The sequence below is a fragment of the Orycteropus afer genome, unplaced genomic scaffold, assembly GCF_000298275.1.
Source record: "Orycteropus afer afer isolate SDZICR_OR568_19922 unplaced genomic scaffold, OryAfe1.0 scaffold00032, whole genome shotgun sequence".
NCBI classification, from domain to species: Eukaryota; Metazoa; Chordata; class Mammalia; order Tubulidentata; family Orycteropodidae; genus Orycteropus; species Orycteropus afer.
This window is the reverse complement of record NW_006921619.1, coordinates 13,218,496-13,237,030: the sequence shown is the minus strand read 5'-3', so window position 1 is coordinate 13,237,030 and position 18,535 is coordinate 13,218,496. Positions and strand designations below refer to the sequence as shown.

The following is an 18,535-nucleotide window of genomic DNA, read 5'->3' as shown; positions in this document are numbered from 1 at the left end:
AAAAATTTACTTCACCACCTGCTAGCTGAAATATTACTTTCATGGATTTATATTGTATTAAAAGGTCACTGGCTGTTTAAGTCTTAAACAGTTTTAATCATTCTGCAAGTCTCTTAACAGTAAGAAAAGGAAGCTCAGAACAAACAGCAGCAGGGACTCTAATTAAAAGGGCCAATTCATCTAATTTTATTTGGGGTTAATTATTCAGGATTCACTCTTTGATGTGTAAGGAATAGCAATTAGTAATTTCAGTGATTTGAGAATCGTTGGAGGTGTAATCAGTTAAAATGAGTGAGTGTTTACAACACAAGATGGTGAATTAGTCTCTCTCAGCTGGAGAACAGGAACATTAGGCTCCAAGAGATCAAGGCTAAGGATTTCAGGCCCTAGTTATAACAGTCACTTCAAAATAAAACACATGTCAACAGCAATCTAGCACCGTTTACTCTTAGCTAAGGCAAGACACAGATGCTTTATGAAATTATCTCTACCCAGATCTTCATCTTTCCCACTGTCCTCAACTCTTCTCCTTATTGGCTCTTGCCGCCATGGCAACCATAAATGTATTGCATTAAAAAAGCAATCCAGAATGAACACATCATTTACAAGGAACATAAGATGCAGAACAATCATAGAAAAATAAAATTAAAAAAAAAAAATTGCCATCGACTCGATTCTAACTCATAGTGTCCTATAGGAGAGAGCAGAATTACCCAGCAGGATTTCCCAAGCTATAATCTTTACAGAAGCAGTCTGTCACATCTTTCTCCCACAGAGCAGCTGATGGGTTTGAACTGTCAACCTTTCAGTTAGCAGCCAAGCACTTTAACCACTGTGTAACCAGGGCTCTTTGAATAATCATCATGCTCATTTATTCCAGGGCCACACCTCTGGCTGGTGGCTGGATACCCTATCTGAAACTCCAGTTCAGTGCTCAAAACTGAATTTACAGATCATATCCCATAGACCTTCGTATCCCTTTTTGGATCCTCTTTGTTCTGTGTGTGTCCTTCATCACAATTCCCCCATCACAAAGGCTGCAACTCTTCTCTCTTTGTTGTCTTATCCATTCACTCTGATTACAAACAAGCTGTATAAACTTTCTTCCAATTTGTGTACTGCTCTCTCTCACCAATGCCACTAAGATACATAAATGTCTCATACCTAGACTAAAGCAATAGCCTAAATGATCTCCTTTCTTGCTGACCTAATCTTTTGCAACTAATCTTATGTACTGTTGATATATTAAAAACATAGATGGGTACCAGACTAAGCCAGCCAATGAATGAAGACTAGTACCCAATGCCCTTTATAGTCTTACACTATCTTAGTTGTCTAACCTCAACTACCTTCAAACATCTTATGTCCCAGCCAAACATGACTATTATGACCACCGAAACAGCCTGAGTGCTATTGGCCCTGGCCAGCCCTGCCATGTTGTGACCCTCCTAAGCTTCAGTGGTAACAATTAACCTGTGACAGACTACTTATTCTCACATAAAGGCAATGTGACTGTGTTTCCGAGATGCCTGGCCACTATCACACAACTCATGGACACTAGACCAAGATGGTGGCATGGTAAGAAACTGAACCCAGATCACAGAAGCTAAATCCTGCTGACATGACTTACTAAAGCCAGTTTTTGCTATTTTCTAATGCAGGAGTTGCAAAGTATGGTTCATGGGCCATAGTCATTGCTTATATTTATAAATGAAGTTTTTTATAACACAGCCACAGCCATTCATTTATGTATTGTCTATGGCTGCTTAAACATTCCAACTGCAGAGCTGAGTAGTTGCAACAAAGACTGAATGGTCCACAAAGCATAGAATACTTATTCTCCCCTGTTGTCAGCTGCCTTTGACTCAAGTCGATGCCAACTCATGGTGACCTCATGTGTGCAGAGTTGAACTGCTCCACAGGGTTGTCAAGGTTGTGACATATCCAAAGGAGACAACTATGCCTGCTTAACGACATCACTCCCAGTTATAGCTGAACTACTTATTGCCTATCTGAACTGGGAAAAATCATGAAATTTCTGACTCTCAATTTTTTGTTTGTAAAATCATAGTAATGTCACTTGGCTTTTAAAATGCCTAGGGTTGTCTAGTCTAAGGCAGATAAATTTAAAAATACTTCTAAAACTATAATATCCCATAATAATATAATTATTTTAAGATGGTTCTCTATGTGACTTAACTATAAACCCTTTCTTCACAAATATCGTGAACCCTATGAGAGCTGGAACTTGATGGGATGAACTGGTTTTTCCAGGTCTCACTCATAGGATACAGTGTTCAGCACTTTTCTATTGCTATTAGTGGACAATATTTGAGTTTTCCTTCTCTGACAGGTTTATGCCTTATACAGGTTCTGGCTTTCACAGGTTTTACTGTATTTATAAACCTGAATTTAAAATTTTATTATTTACACATCTATGCTGTATTTGGGAGTTCTGGTGGTGTAGTGACTAAGTCATTTTGACTGCTAACCAGAGGCTGGAGGTTCAAACCCACCAGCCACTCCTCGGAAAGAAGGTTGGGCAATCTACTTGCATAGTGATACCACCTCGGAAACCCAAGAAGGGGTTGCTATGAGTCAGATTTGACTCAACAGCAGTGTTTTTGTTTGTTTGTTTGTTTGTTTATGCTATATTAGTGCTATATCAGGAGCTCTGGTAGCATAGTGCCTAAGGCATCTGACTGCTAACCAGAAGGTTGGCTGTTTAAACCTACCAGCCACTCTGCAGAAGAAAGACTGGAAAATCTACTTCCATAAAGATTTACCACCTCAGAAACCCAATGGGAGTTGCTCTGAGTCAGAATCACCTCGATGGCAGTGAGTTTTTGGTTTTATGTTATACTCTTAATATGGCTATTATTACACAGTAGTTACAGAGAATTAGTGGTGAGCAAAAAGAGAGGAGAAAAGAGAACACACATGAGCATGACTAAAAACTAGCAAAATGGAGTCCTAGCAGCCACATAAACAAACATTGTGTTGTACCCAGAATGTTTAGAAGTCTTACAAAGGAACCATATAAGGAGCCCTAAGGCAGCACTGACTTGGCACATCTAGCACTTCTGAAACTGATTAACCCGGCATTTCCTTGCATCTGGGAGTATTACTGTGTAACTTTTTTTTTTTTTTTAATGGACAAATTGTTCTTAAACAGTTCATAAAACATAAACAAGCTATTGTAATTTAGCAGTCAAATAGGACAGGTCTGTTCTCAAATTCCAACAATATAGCCAACCCAAAATAGTAACATCACATCAACCACAACCACCACTAGATAGACAAATAAGATTATCCCAAAATCCCAATGATGTCGCTTAGTTCTGGATGGCCTTTTCTTTGTACGTTTACACATGTAAATCCACACACCAACAACGGACAAATCCCATGTTAACAGCAAAGTTCAAAAAACCTCCAAACTCTACCATCCAAAAACTTTAAGATATTTTCATTAGAATCTAGAGTTCAAAAAAGAGGTTTTCCTGAAATATGAAGTTTTTTCTCTAAGGAGACATTCCCCTAAAAAGCCTCTCTCCTTGCATTTCATTCACTATGCTTTCTGCAGCCCCTCAGATTGGGAGGTTCTATGATGGAAGACAACCCTAAATGCAAGTGTTCTGGGCAGAAGTTTGAGCATCAAGTTATTTTAGCAGACCTGGTCTGCCTGCCCAAAGTCATCATTTAGCTGAGTGAGGAACTCATTCCCTCCTCCTGTTTCACTTGGCTAGGTGCCCCGGAAGGTCTTTCATTCCGGACGGCATTGGATTTATTGCTCCCTTTTATTCCCCCAATAGTAGTTCCAGTTTCAAGTTCAGTGAGCTCAGCCTTGGCATTCAAGGATCTCCTTATGTCTCATCCTTAAGAGCATTTGTCCCAGGTCCATTTGCCAAGGACATGGTGGCAGTTTCCTTCCTGGCACTTAAATCTGCAATATTATGCTGCTTCTTATAAACAGACCCATCCCATCCTTTGAGTTACTTCTCTAAGTTCTACTGCCTTAGCTTAACTGGCACTAATGGCACCACTTTAATTTTATAAACTCATAGATTCATCATATTAGAAGGGAAATTAGAAAGAAATAAGGAGGTCCTCTAGTCCAGGGGTCCAGCAAACAGCCTAAGGGTCAAATCCAGCCTACTTCCTGGCTTTGTAAATAAAGCTTCATTGGAACACAGCCATACTCGTTCATTTATTTGTGCAGTGCCCAAGGCATCTGGCTGCTAATGAGAAAGTTGATGGTTCAAACTCATCAGCTGCTCTGCAGAAGGAAGATGGGGCAACCTACTTCCATGACGATTTACCATCTTAGAAACCAAATTGGGGTTGTAATGAGTTGGAATTGACTCGATGGCAATGGGTTTGGTTTTTTGTTTGTTTGTTTATGGCTGCTTTAAGGAGCCCTGGTAGCACACTGGTTAACTGCTTGGCTGCTAACCAAAAGGTCAGTGGTTTAAGCATACCATCTGCTCCATCGAAAAAGATGTGAAGTCTGCTTCCAGAAAAGTAACAGTCCTGGAAACCCCATGGGATAGTTCTATTCTATCCAATGGGGTCACTATGAATCAAAATCAAATCAACAGCAATGGGTTTACTGCAGCTTTTATGCTCTATCAGCAGAAATGAGTACTTGTGGCAGAGACCGTATGACCCACAAAGCCTAAAATATTCATTGTGTGGACTTACAGAAAATGTTTGCCTTTATAGTCTACAAACTCATTTTACAGATAGGAAAATTAAGATTTGGAAAGGCTAAAAAATGTTCTCAGGAAATGAAATAAAGTTAAAAAGAAAAATACCTAGGTAGGGCTAAACATATGATACATATACTCTCAATAAATATTAGTTCTCTACAGTGTTTAACAGGAAATTGTATGTTAGTTTAACGTAGAACTGTGGCAAGATGATTTTTCCCCCTCAAAAGACGATGTTGCTGTCCTTGACAAATTTATTATCAAGAGCAGAGAAGAGACATATGAACAGGTAATTTGAACATAATATTGCAGGGATATATTAGCCATCTATTGCTGTGGCAACTAATTACCCCAAACAGTTGTTTAAATAACACAAATACATAATCTGATAGTTCTATAAATCAAAAGTGTGAGATAAGTCTCACTGGGCTAAAATCAAGGTGTCAGCAGGAGTATGTTTCCATCTGGAGTCTTTAGGGAGAATCTCTTTCCTTGCCACTCCTATTCCTTGGCCAGTTACCCCACCTTCAAAGCCAGTGAAGACTGACAGAGTTCTTCTCACATCACCTCACTCCAGCAACCTCTTCCATTTTTAAGGGCCCTTGTTATAACACTGGGCACAACCAGGACCCCAGGATAATCTCCCTATTATAAGGTTAGCTGACCTTAATTTCCCTTTGCCATGTAACATAACATAGTTACAGGTTCTAGAGATTAAAATGTGGACTTGGCGGAGGGTGGGGTGGGGTGGTGATCACTCAGTCTACCACAGGTATGCACACTGTGCTAGAAAACTTGGTGAAGGAACAATTCATCCACACAGGGACAAAGTAAAGGCAGAAGCAAAAGTTGTTTGATGGTACATATAGTTTGGAGCTTCACATAATTTTCTGATTATTTCTTCCTATCTCAGCATATGTTCTTCAATTATATTATTTAAAATAGTTTCATTTTGTTCCACATATATTGGTTGGCTGGTTGGTTGGTTTAATGAACTGTCCATCTTAGTATCACATTTAAGAAAAACCCCCATGAGACATTAGGTTGAGGAATTTTAGGAAGCAAGTATGAGTTACAATTTCAGTGAAACCAGTTACATACACTCCCTGTGGGACTACTTTCCTTACTTTCATTTTTATGGATAAACTAAACCTCAAAACAATTAGAAGACTATTAGAGCACTAAGGCTTAGAGAAAGTTATTTTCCCTCTTTGAACCTCATAAAAAGAATGAAACATATAGTACAAGGTTTTAGTGATGATCTATGTGGCAATGTCTTAAAAAGGAGGGTGTTAAAAATTAAATACATGGAGAAAATTTAATGGCATGATTTAGCAAAAAGGTGGAGCTATAAGAAGGACAGCCAGAATGTTCCTTAGCAGAGAGGATGATGAAATTTTGACTTCCATACTTTGGACATATTATTGGGAGGGACCAGTCAGTCCCTAAGGAAGGACATCATGCTTAGTAACATACACAGTCAACAAAAAAGAGGAAGACCCTCTATGAGATAGATAACAGTGTTGCTACAACAGTGGGCTCACACATAGCAACAATTGTGAGGATAGCACAGCGTCTCTATAAGTTGGAATTAACTCAATGACACCTAACAACCACAATGCACAGCATATACCTGAAATGATGAAAAGCATTTTGATTTGGGTATATTTAGCTCTTCAGACAAAAATATAGCAGAGACTAACGGTCATAAATGGATGTGCTTTTACTGTTATTACAATTTTGAAAGCTTATTCAAAAGAAATTTGAAGAATTTCACAAAAACATATTAACAAAGGCATATCAACAGAGTGTAACTACATTTACAAATCCTGAAGCTTAATGGTGAGAAGTACACAGAAAATACCCGGCTTAAAAATGGGTAAGATCCAAATAACTGGCAGTATTGGAGTAGAGGGAGGCAAAGTACTTGACATGAATATCATACAGGAGATCCAAACTAAGGAGCCCACTTGATGGCCAGGAAAGGCCCTTTCAACCTGGCAATTTTGTAATTACATGACTCAAAATTCAAGGGCCAATTAATGGCCATAAGAGACTCAGGCTTCATTTCAATGGCTGCAAGCTAAAAATGGTCACTGATGCTGTGACAGGACTTCATCCTAACTGCAAGTAAGCTCGGACCAAGGCTATGAAATTGAAATAATTCTCCATGCCGCATGAGGCAAAAAGTAACTTGTAATATGGACAACCACCACCTGTCACTCAGTCTGTCATACTGAGGTAACTTATGTGTTATGATGCTATAAGCTATGCCATCAATATTTCAAATATCATCAGGGTTACCCATGGTGAGGTGGTTTCAGTGGAGCTGCCAGACTAAGAAAGGCCAGGAAGAAAAGTCTAGTGGTCTACTTCCAAAAATTAGCAAATAGAATACTGGCTGATATAGTACTGGAAGAGGAACCACTACAGGCTGCAAGGCACTCAAAATACACAGTGGCCACAACAATGGAAGCACACCAACTATTATGATGATGGTGCAAAACCTGGCAAAATTTTGTTCCGTTTGAGTTGACTCAAAGCCAACTAAGAACAACAATTTGGACAATACCAATTATTCACCCTGACTCCCAATCTTACAGCAACATTAAAGATACAGATTTATATATTCAGAAATTCCCAAAAGGTGATGTTCTTCTCACTATTTAGGTAATAATTCTCCATAGGGCAAATATGTGCTCAACCAGTGATCTAAAAGGAAACACCTGGGATTTCAAGTCTTGCAAAACACTTCCACAAGGCTCCCTTCAACCCTCTGAACTTGCTTTATGGAAATAGAGAAATAGCCTTTGCTTTCCTTTGACTTAATGGGCAAATAAAGGGTAGAGCAGAAAGGCTGCAAAACAAATAAAAATTTTCTCATCTGTCCCTTGTTAACTGAGATGGTGGTGATGCAACAATATTTCTTAAATTAAGGTGTACACATTTCCACCCTTTACAATAAAAACCAAATAAAATACCAAATTACCAAGACGGAAAATTCCCACTGTAAACAACTAGAGCTACCAGTAGAGAAAAACAAGACATCCAGTCACAGGAGCTAAATGCCCTCCTTTTAAGAGAAAATCTACACACATTCCCACGCAGAACCCTTTCCTTCTGAATAGACCTCAAGGTGCAGGAAATAGTTTGATAGAGACATTATATTACTTAGACAAAACTGAACTAGATTATCTGTTTGTTTATTAGATTATGGCTTTAGGCATATTGTTCTTTCCTAAAAGCTCTTGACATGAGCCGACACACACATTCTTTGGTATGAAGGCCTTTGTGAGAGAATTTTATGGTACTTAGGCTCTTGAAAAGATTTGTGAAAGCAGTCACACCAGAGGATTAAGCCCAACCTTCAGGGACACCTCATCATGAGGGTCCAGTTCATTTCACACTTCACACAGGCTTAACTAGGACACATGAGCTTTCTTGGACAAAACACCAAATGGTTGCAACCTCATTCTTTGTAGAATTTCTGACATAAACCCCCACCCACTTATCTTAGTCACAAACCAAACAACAGATCCTGGGTGCCAATGGATGATAATGAAAGAAGTTGTTGTTGTTGTTGTTGTTGTTGTTAGGTACCATTGAGTCAGCTCCGACTCATACTGACCCCATGTGCAACAGAACGAAACACTGTCCAGCCCAGTGCCAGCCTCACAGTCCTTGCCATACCTGAGACCATCATTGCAGCTGCTGTGTCAATCCATCTCATTAAGGGCCTTCCCATTTTTTGTTGACTCTCCACTTTACCAAGTATAACATCCCTTCTGACAACATCCCTTCTGACTTGAGATTTAACCTAAAGTAGGTGAGACAAAGTCTGGCCATTCTTACTTCTGAAGAGCATTCCAGCTACACTTCTTTCAGGACATATTTGTTAGTTCTTCTAACAATCCATGGTACTTTCAGGAATCTTTGCCAACACCACAACTCAAAAGCATAAACTCTTCTTTGGTATTCTTTATTCATTGTCCAGGTTTCACATGCATAAGAGGTGACTGAAAATACCATGGCTTGGGTTGTTGTTGTTGTTGTTGTTGTTGTTGTTGTTGTATGCCGTCGAGTCGGCCCCAACTCATACCAACCCCTCCTTGGGTTGGCGAGGCAGCATCACTACGGAAGTTGATTGCCCAACCTTCCTTCTGAGGAGTGGCTGGTGTGTTTGAACAACCAGCCTTCTGGCTAACAGTCAAGTGCCTTAGGCACTATACTACCAGAATCTAAAGTGCTCTTCAGCACTTTAAAGAACACTTCATAAATGGAGTACAACTCACTTTCATTTCTTTGTGCTGCTAAAGAGGGAGATATTCACTTGGTCTTATTTTTGTTTACATTTCAGTCATAACCAAAATAAAAAACCAAACTCACTGCCATCAAGTCAGTCCCCACTCATACCAAATCCTCCTTGGGTTTCTGAGGTGGTATCTCTGTGGAAGTAGATTGCCCAATCTTCCTTCCAAGGAGTGACTGGTGGGTTTGAACTGCCAGCCTTCTGGTTAGCAGCCAAATGCCTTAGGCACTACACCAGCAGCACTTCTTAAAACAATAGCTAAATTCCCAGCACAAATGAAATATATACTCTTTTTCTATATTTTCCTAATTAGATACAGGATCATGACAAAACCTCGAGTTTTCATTCTTTAAAAAAAAAAAAAAATTAAAACATTTCAGCCTCAAGGACTTCTGGTAAGATGGCAGAATAGGCAGACAAGCTACACAGACTCTCTTCAACAAAGAAAAGAGAAACTGACACACATACAAAAGATAAACCTGGAGCCCTGAGCTATGAAAGGAAGGGTACAGAAGTAGATTAAACACAAACTAGTAGAAGAACCTGAATGAAAACAGTGAATAAGGAGACAAAAGGAGCTGCGGACTATCAGCTGTTCTGATGGCACAGACAGTTTGAATATTTCCAAGTGGTGTGACGACTTGAGATTTAACCTGAAAATCAGTCCACTTGCCAAGGGCTGCATGGAAGATTGCAGTGGCGACTGATTACTAAGAAGGTAAACAGCAAAGAAGGAGACAAACTGAGCTATGGAATTTCAGCTGTCTGGAGACTGCAACCATTTCGAGTGTTTACAAGTGGTGGCCATTTTGGATGTTTAAAGCGACAGCATTCTCATTTAGATTCCAGCAACCGAAGAGTAGGCTCTGCTTGCCTAGGACAGCACAGACATACTGGAGGCTGACGACTCAAAAGGTGCTATATTCTATCTTGCTCTTACACGTCTCATGTTACTCTTACAGTCCACACCCTCTTGGTGAATGGACATGCAGCCATACCTCACTTCCAACCACCTTTTGGGCAAGAAGGAATTCCATCCCAGTCTGTGTGTTCTGACTGAGCCTGCGTGCATCACCCTGCTCTCCAGCTCCCAGATTTGCTTTTTGTTTGTTTTCAAATTATTCTTTTTTTTATTTTTATTCTTTTTTATTTTCCCTTCCCAGGTTCTGGTTTTGGGCTTTTCATTCTCTTCCTTTAAAGAACACTTCATAAATGGAGTACAACTCACTTTCATTTCTTTGTGCTGCTAAAGAGGGAGATATTCACTTGGTCTATTTTTTGTTTACATTTCAGTCATAACCGAAATCAAAAACCAAACTCACTGCCTTCAAGTCAGTCCCCACTCATACCAAATCCTCCAACAATCTAAAAATCCACCTGGAGGATTTTTAGAAGCTGGAGGAAAAGCCTCCAGCTTCATGTGGAAAAGCCTCCAGCTTGAAGTTTGGTCCAGGAACTTTGGACTTGCCAGCTTCTATAAGTGTGTGAGCCATTTTCCTAAGATAAATTTCTATATATATACATATATATAAGCTTTACTGGTTTTGTTTCTCTAGAGAACCCAGTCTAACACACTCAGATACACCCAAACAAAATAACCTGATTCCCGTTTTCTTTCTTATGCCTCTTCCCATCCCTTGTTTTTCTTTTTGCACCTTTCCCATTATTTTTCTCATTATTCACTTACTCTACCTCTACTCTCTTATCTTCCCCTTGCCAGGGATTTTGGAATATTTCCCCCCTCTTTTTTTAAAATTTATACTTTTGTCTTTTTAAAGCATTTCTTTAAATATTTCATCTCAATTATTGTCTTCCTTCTTTTTGGTGAGTGTCCCTGTGTGTTTATGTGGTATGTGTTTTTTGTCCTCATTTCTATTGCTTTGGTGGATTTTTAGATAGTTGTTCTTGTCTGAGTGGGTGGGACAGCAATCTTCCCCATACAACACAAACTTACCCACACCTCCTGCAGCCCCACCTACTGACTGAAGCCCACCACTTGCTTCTGCACCAACTGGGCAATGATACATGACAGGCAATACGAGCCTGACTCACCCTTAACTGCTCTTCAACAACAGTGAAGAGAGATCTGTGCATCCACTCTCATTCTCTATCATATCCACTAGGAGACAGGTGGTTAGTGCATAAGTGCTGCCAAATAGAGAATACAGGAGCACAGCACCTTGCTTACTCAGTGTGATAGGTGGAGCTGTGTGTCAACTTGGCTGGACCACAATTCTGTGTGGTTTAAGCTGTTGTGATGTGGTTATTCTCGTGATGTGATTAGATGATTATGTTTTGAGCAGCCAATCTGTTGAAAGGGAGTTTCCCCAGGGGTGTGGCATGCTTCCAGTATATCTATGGACATCCTGGGAAAAGAGACATTCTTCTGTGGATCAGAATTCTGTTGTGCTGCCTACAACTGTCTGTGAGTGAACAATCCATCATTCGGCCTGGAGATCTTGGATTCATCATTTGTTGGAGTTAACAGTCAGTGTACTGCCTGCCAGCCTCAAGCTTCTCAGCTACTGCAGTTGCAAGAGTCAGGAAAAGCCTCCAGCTTGATGTTTAATCCAGGAACTTTGGACTTGCCAGCTTCTATAAGTGTGTGAGCCATTTTCCTAAGATAAATTTCTATATACATACATATACATATGGTATTATTTCTCTAGAGAACCCAGTTTAACACACTCAGATACACCCAAACAAAATAAAGAAAATTATAATCTGGTATGAATCATTCCAACATACAATCAATGATTAAACATAAATGCAACATCAAAATATCTCAGAGACAACAGACCACCATTAAAAGAAGAAGCAAGTTAAAGCAGTAGAAACAAGGGGCCAGGATACAGACCCAGAACACATCCCTGAGGAACAAGCATCATTGGAACTCCTTGATGAAGAATTCAAAAGAATTATATTTAGGTACCATCAACAGATTGAGAGACGGATCAAGGAAAACATTGACAAAATTAAGGAAAACACAGACAAAACCCTAGAACTATTTCAGAAGACAATACGAGAACAAAATGACAAAATAAATGAAAATTAGAAATGATACAAAAGCAACAGATAGAAATCAAGAAGATTACTACTAAATTTTCAGAAATAAATAACACATTGACTGGACAAAGGAGTAAAATCTAATCAAAGGAAGACAAAATTAGTGAGATTAATGACAAATATCTTAATACTTCTCTGGAAAGGGATCAATCAGAAAAAAGATCAAAACAAAATGAAGAAAGCCCAAGATTTATGTGGGACACTGTCAAGAAGAACAGCCTACAGGTCACTGGAATTCTAGAACAGGAAGAGACAAAACCACTGAGAAAATTGTTGAAAATTTGTTGGAAGAGAATTTACATGATATGATGAAAGACAAGAATATATCCATTCAAGAAGTCCAACAAAACCCAAACAGGATAGGCCCCAAAAGAACATTACCAAGACATATAATCATCAAACTCACCAAAACCAAAGGCAAAGAAAGAGTCCAGAAAGAAGCATGGGAAAAACGAAAAATTGCCTACAAAAAACAACCAGTAAGACTAAGCTCTTATTTTTTGACACAAACCATGCAAGCAAGAAGGTAATGGGATGGTATATATAAAACCCTGAAAGAGAAAAATTTCCAACCAAGAATTACATACCCAGCAAAACTGTCCTTCAAATATTATGGTAAAATTAGGAGATTTCCACATAAGCAGAAATTAAGGGAGTTTGCTAAAACCAGAATAATCTTACAAGAGATACTAAAGGGAGTCCTTTGAACAGAGAACCAATAATAGCAAACAACAATTGACCATTAATACATAATGACATAACCCAAAACCATCCCAGTTATGGAAGTACCCAAAGTAAAATAAGCTTACAAGATTGTAAACAGGAAAACAGAGACATCAATTGCCAAATGAAGACAACTAAAAAACAAAAAGAGGGAAAAAATAGTATAGTTACAGAACTACTAAATGGTGAGGAAGGCAAGACAACTGCAAGACAGAAAGGACTGTTCTAATCTTGGAAAGAAAATTACAAAGCACAGGGTAACCTCAAAGAAAAATGATAAACCTTTGCATCAAAATAAAAAAGAGGACAAGCTCAATGTTTAGCAAATACTAAAACAATTGCAATGAAGGAAATGATAAAATGATTCATAAACAAAATGACCCCAACACAGAAAATTATATTGAACAAAGAAATCAGTAACATCATGAAAAAACACATGACAAAATGACAGCAACAAATTCATACATGTCAGCAATATAATGAATATAAATGAATTAAATGCACCACTCAAGAGACAGAGAGTTGAAGACTGAATAAGAAAACATAACCCATCAATATGCTGTCTACAAAGGACAAACCTTACAGCAAAGACAAAAACAGAATAAAAATAAAAGGTTGGAAAAAGATATATCAAGCAAAGGACAATCAAAAAAGAAGAGCAGGAATATTAATTTCTGATAAAATAGACTTGAAGACAAAAACCACCATAAGAGACAAGGAAGGACATTATATAATGATTAAAGGATCGACTGATCAAGAGGACACTATATACCAAATATCTATGCACCCAATGAAAGAGCCCCAAAATATATGAAGTTGACTAACAGAATTGAAAAGACAAATAGATGACTTCATGGTAACAGCAGAAGATTTTAATATACTGCTTTCAATGAAAGATGAAACAACTGGAAAGAAACTCAATCAAGATACAGAAGAACTAAATAATACAATCCAGCAACTTGAATTTATAGACATCTACAGAGCACTTCACCCAACAACAGCACAAAGTACATTTGTTTCTGGTGCACATGGACCATTCTACAGAATAGACCATATGTTAAACCACAAAGCAAGCCTTAATAAATTTAAAAAACAGAAATAGTGCAAAGCATCTCCCCAGATCACAATGCTATAAAATTCAAAATCAACAATGGGAAGATTAACAGAAAAAGAGCAAGTATATGGGAACTGAATGACACACTCCTTAAAAAGACTGGATGATAGAAGAAGTAAAAAATGAATTTAAAAAACTCCTTGAGTTGAACAAGAATGAAAACACAACATTCCAAAATATTTGGGACATAGTAAAAGCAGTGATCAGAGGGCAATTTATAGCAATAAATGCACACATCAAAGAAGAAGTAAGAGCCAAAAATCAACACATTAATAATGCAACACCTCCAAAAATTAGAAAAAGAGCAGAAAAAATAAAGGAAAAAAAAAAAAAAAAAAAAAGCCTACAGTCACCAGAGGAAAGAAATAATAGAGTAGAGCAGAAATAAATGAAATAGAAAAGACAATAGAAAAAAATCAAGACTAGAAGGTGGTTCTTTGAAAAGATTAATCAAATGGACAAACCATTGGCAAATTTAACAAAGGAAAAGAGGAAGAGAATACAAATAACACAAATAAGAAACGAATTGGGAGACATCACAACAGAACCAATTAAAATAAAAAAGACAGTATCAGGATACTATGAAGAACTGTACTCCAACAAATTAGAGAATCTAAAAGAAGTGGACAGATTTCTAGAAACATACTACTTACCTAAAATATCACAGGCTAAGGTGGAAAATTTGAACAGACCCACATCAAAGAAGAAATTGAACAGGTCATAAAAAAATTACCAAAAAAAGTCCTGCCTCAGACAGTCTCATTGGAGAATTCTCCTGAATGTTCAGGAGCTCTGGTAGCATAGTGCCTAAGGCACTTGACTGCTAACCAGAAGGCTGTTGGTTCAAACCCAGCAGCCACTCCTTGGAAGGAAGGTTGAGCAATCTACTTCCGTAGTGATATTGCCTCGGAAACCCAAGGAGGGGTTGCTATGAGTCGGGTCTGACTTGACAGCACATAACAACAACAACAACACTGCACATTCAGAAAAGAACTGACACCTATCCTACTGAAATTATTCCAGAACACAGAAAAGGATGGAATCTTCCCAAATTCATTTTATGAAGCAAGCATAACCTTGATACCAAAACCAGGCAAAGACATGACTAAAAAGGAAAACTACAGACCAATATCCTTCATGAATATAGACACAAAAATCCTCAACATAATCCTAGCCAATAGACTCCAACATCATAATATATTATGATCATGTGGTGTTTATAACAGGTATGTAAGGATGGTTCAACATTAGAAAAATAAGCAACATCATTCATCACATAAAAAAAGAAAAAGAACCACATGATCATATCAGTCAATGCAGAAAAGGCATTTGATGAATTCCAACACCATTTGTTACAAAAAAAAAAAAAATCCCTCAGAAAAATAAGAATAGAAGGGAAATTCCTTAACATAATAAAAGGCATGTATGCAAAATCAACAGCCAACGTTATTCTCAGTGGAGAGAGACTGAAACCATTCCCCTTGTGAACAGGAACCAGACAAGGATGTCCTCTATCACCTGTCCTCTATCACCACTTCCATTCAACATTATATTGGAAGTCCTAGCCAAGGCAATAATGCAAGAAAGGGATCAAAGGCATCCAAATTGGTAAGGATGAAGTAAAACTATCCTTATTTGCTGATGATATGCTATACATAGAAAATCCAAGAGACTCATCAAGAAAACTACTGGAACTAATTGAGACATTTATTATAGTGGCAGGATACAAGATCAACATACAAACATCAGTTGGATTCCTCTACACCAGCAAAGAAAATCCTGAAAAGGAAATAAGGAAATCAATACTATTTAAAATAGCTAACAAAAAAATATAATACTTGGGAATAAATCTCACTAAGGATGCTCTGGTAGTGTAGTGCCTAAGGCACTTGGCTGCTAACCAGAAGGCTGGTGGTTCAACCCCCCCAGCCACTCCTTGGAAGGCAGATGGGGCAATCTACTTCTGTAGTAATACTGTCTCGGAAACCCAAGGAGGGGTCGCTATGAGTCAGGTCTGACTCGACGGCACGTAACAACAACAAAAGGATGCAAAAGATCTGTACAAAGAAAACTACAAAACACGACTTCAAGAAACCATAAAAGATCTACAGAAATGGAAGAACGTACGAGACTCACGGATAGGAATATTGAACATTGTGAAAATGTCAATACTACCCAAAGCAATCTATATATTCAATGCAGTCCCAATGTAGATCCCATCAACATTCTTTAAAGGTATGGAAAAACCAATCACTAATTTCATATGGAAAGGAAAGAGACCTCAGATAAGGAAAACACTATTGAAGAACAACAACAAAGGAGGAGATCTCACACTCCCAAATCTCAAAACCCACTATACAGCCACAGACAAACAACCTGGTACTGGTGCAATGACAGACACATAGAACAGTGGCATAGAATTGAGAACCCAGAAATAGATCCATTGACCTATGGTCAGCTGATTTTTTATAAAGGGCTGAAAATCATTAAATGGGGAAGAGATCGTCTCTTTAACAAATGGTGCTGGTAAAGCTAGATATACATTTGCAGAAAAACGAAAAAAGATCTGTACCTGACACCATACACAAAAACTAACTCCAGATGGATCAAACACATAAATATGAAACCTAAAACTATAGAGTTCCTCAAGGAAAAAATAGGAGCAAATTTAGGGCCCCAAATTTATGGCATAAATAGACTGTCAAGCACAACCCCAAAAGCACAAATAGCAGAAGATAAACTAGATGAATGGGACCTTCTAAAAATTAAATTTTCATGTGCTTCAAAAGACTTCTCCCAAAGAGTTAAAGAGAATCTACAGATTGGGAAAAATTATTCAGCAATGACATATCTGACAAGGGATTTAAGAGGCTATTATGCAAGTGAACAAATATGTCTTTGCTGAGAAGTATGAAGATACCACTGAGATCTATGTTATACTTGAAGAAGATGCGTAAGACAAGAACTCTTCTGACAGAAAAAATAGGTGGTGTGGAGTGGGTGCACGTCAAGGATAATGATCCACCAATAGACCCAACATGATGTCTCGCTCTCTATGTGAAAATGAAAATGAAGCGGTTGTAGCTCTGACCCCAAATAAACCTTTGGGGTTGAAGGAGTAAGAGATTTAAATGAAAGGTAAATCAGACTTCTGATATGAACAAGGGAAATCACTGAAATTGAAAATAGAGGATTCTGGTCCTCTTATTAAGCTGTCTTCTTTTCATTCAGAAAATTTTCTTTTTATGGAAACTCAGATGCTGACTGAGAAGTCATTCCTAGATGAAATGTTTCTCACAATATCTAATCATGAACTTTTAAATTCTTACATCAAGTAATTGGCTCTGTAGCTTCCAGTTGTTCATCTATTTTATTATTTTTGTTGGCTACACAACATGTCCAATTATAGCCAAACTTAATATAGCAGAGTCATTCCAAGGCCAGAGATGAACTGAATTACAAAATCAAAACAAAACCCAGTGTAAGTGATCATAGGAGTCTTCTCTGATGAGTCCTTTAAATATGGAGATTTTACTAAGGTAAGTGCATTAGCTTTCAATTACAGGCATCACAAATTACCATAATGTGTTGTTAGCTGCCATTGAGTCAACTCTCGTGATTTCACGCACAATGGGATTTGAACTAAGTCTAGGGAGACCAAAGTAAAGACTCCAACAGGTAAAAACAAGCTTGATGCTGCTATGCTGTCATGCTGCTTCTTGTTCTGTACCCTTCAAAGTTAAGAACTGCACGCCAGATTGGTCCAACAAAGCTTATTAGGTCCTGTGAGTGTGAATGCCATTCCAAACCTCTGACTACAGCTGCTGTTCAGGCAGAGAGAGCATTGCAACTGCCGACCTCTGGCCTTCCTTTACTTGAGAGAGAAAGTAACTTCTCTCTTGTTTAAGTCACTCTATTATAGCCAAAATTAATCCTAATTGGTACAGTTTAGAAAAGATGAAAAATCTAGAAAAGTATAAAGAGGTAGGGAAGATTCTTAGTATTTGTATTCTTACAAAATAAACTGATCTAGCCATAATATAGTTCTACTTTATTTTGGAGAAGAAAATAAAGTCTTAAATTCTGAAGAGAACATGCATATTTTAGCTCCTTACCTGTTAACAAGAATAGATATTTGGAATTCGTTAAAAAAAAAAAGAAAAAGAAAAAGAACAGACAGCTAGCTATTCATAGAACAAAACATGCATGCATACATACTAAATATACAGTAAGAGTAATACCTCAAATTAATGAGTAATGTTAAGATTATTCAATAAAATTGGGAAAACGAATAAGCCATTTTAAAAATGAATTTAGATGCTCACTTTTGACCAACATTAGTTCTGGTTTGATCAAAAGCTGATTTTCTTTTTTTTTTAATGAAACCAGCTTCAACATGCTTTCAAAATGGAACAAATTACAAATAAACACCAAATAAGGTAATAAACACACGTGTATATAAAAAATTCACATAATGAGTTGATTATACATGTTAATGTAATAATGTATATGTGAGAAGCAGTGAACTATGGAATTTGGAGTAGACACCAAAGATGATACTAAATAGCTTAATTATAATGGACATATTATTCACAGTCACTGTTTCTCAGTTTT

At 37.8% G+C, this 18,535-nt stretch overlaps 1 protein-coding gene across 1 annotated transcript in view; it reads right to left on the bottom strand.

Annotated features, from left to right (window-relative positions):
* Window positions 1-18,535, bottom strand: part of LOC103192915 (LIM domain containing preferred translocation partner in lipoma) — a 637,368-nt gene that overhangs the window by 539,993 nt on the left and 78,840 nt on the right. The gene's annotated exons all lie outside the window — the stretch shown is intronic.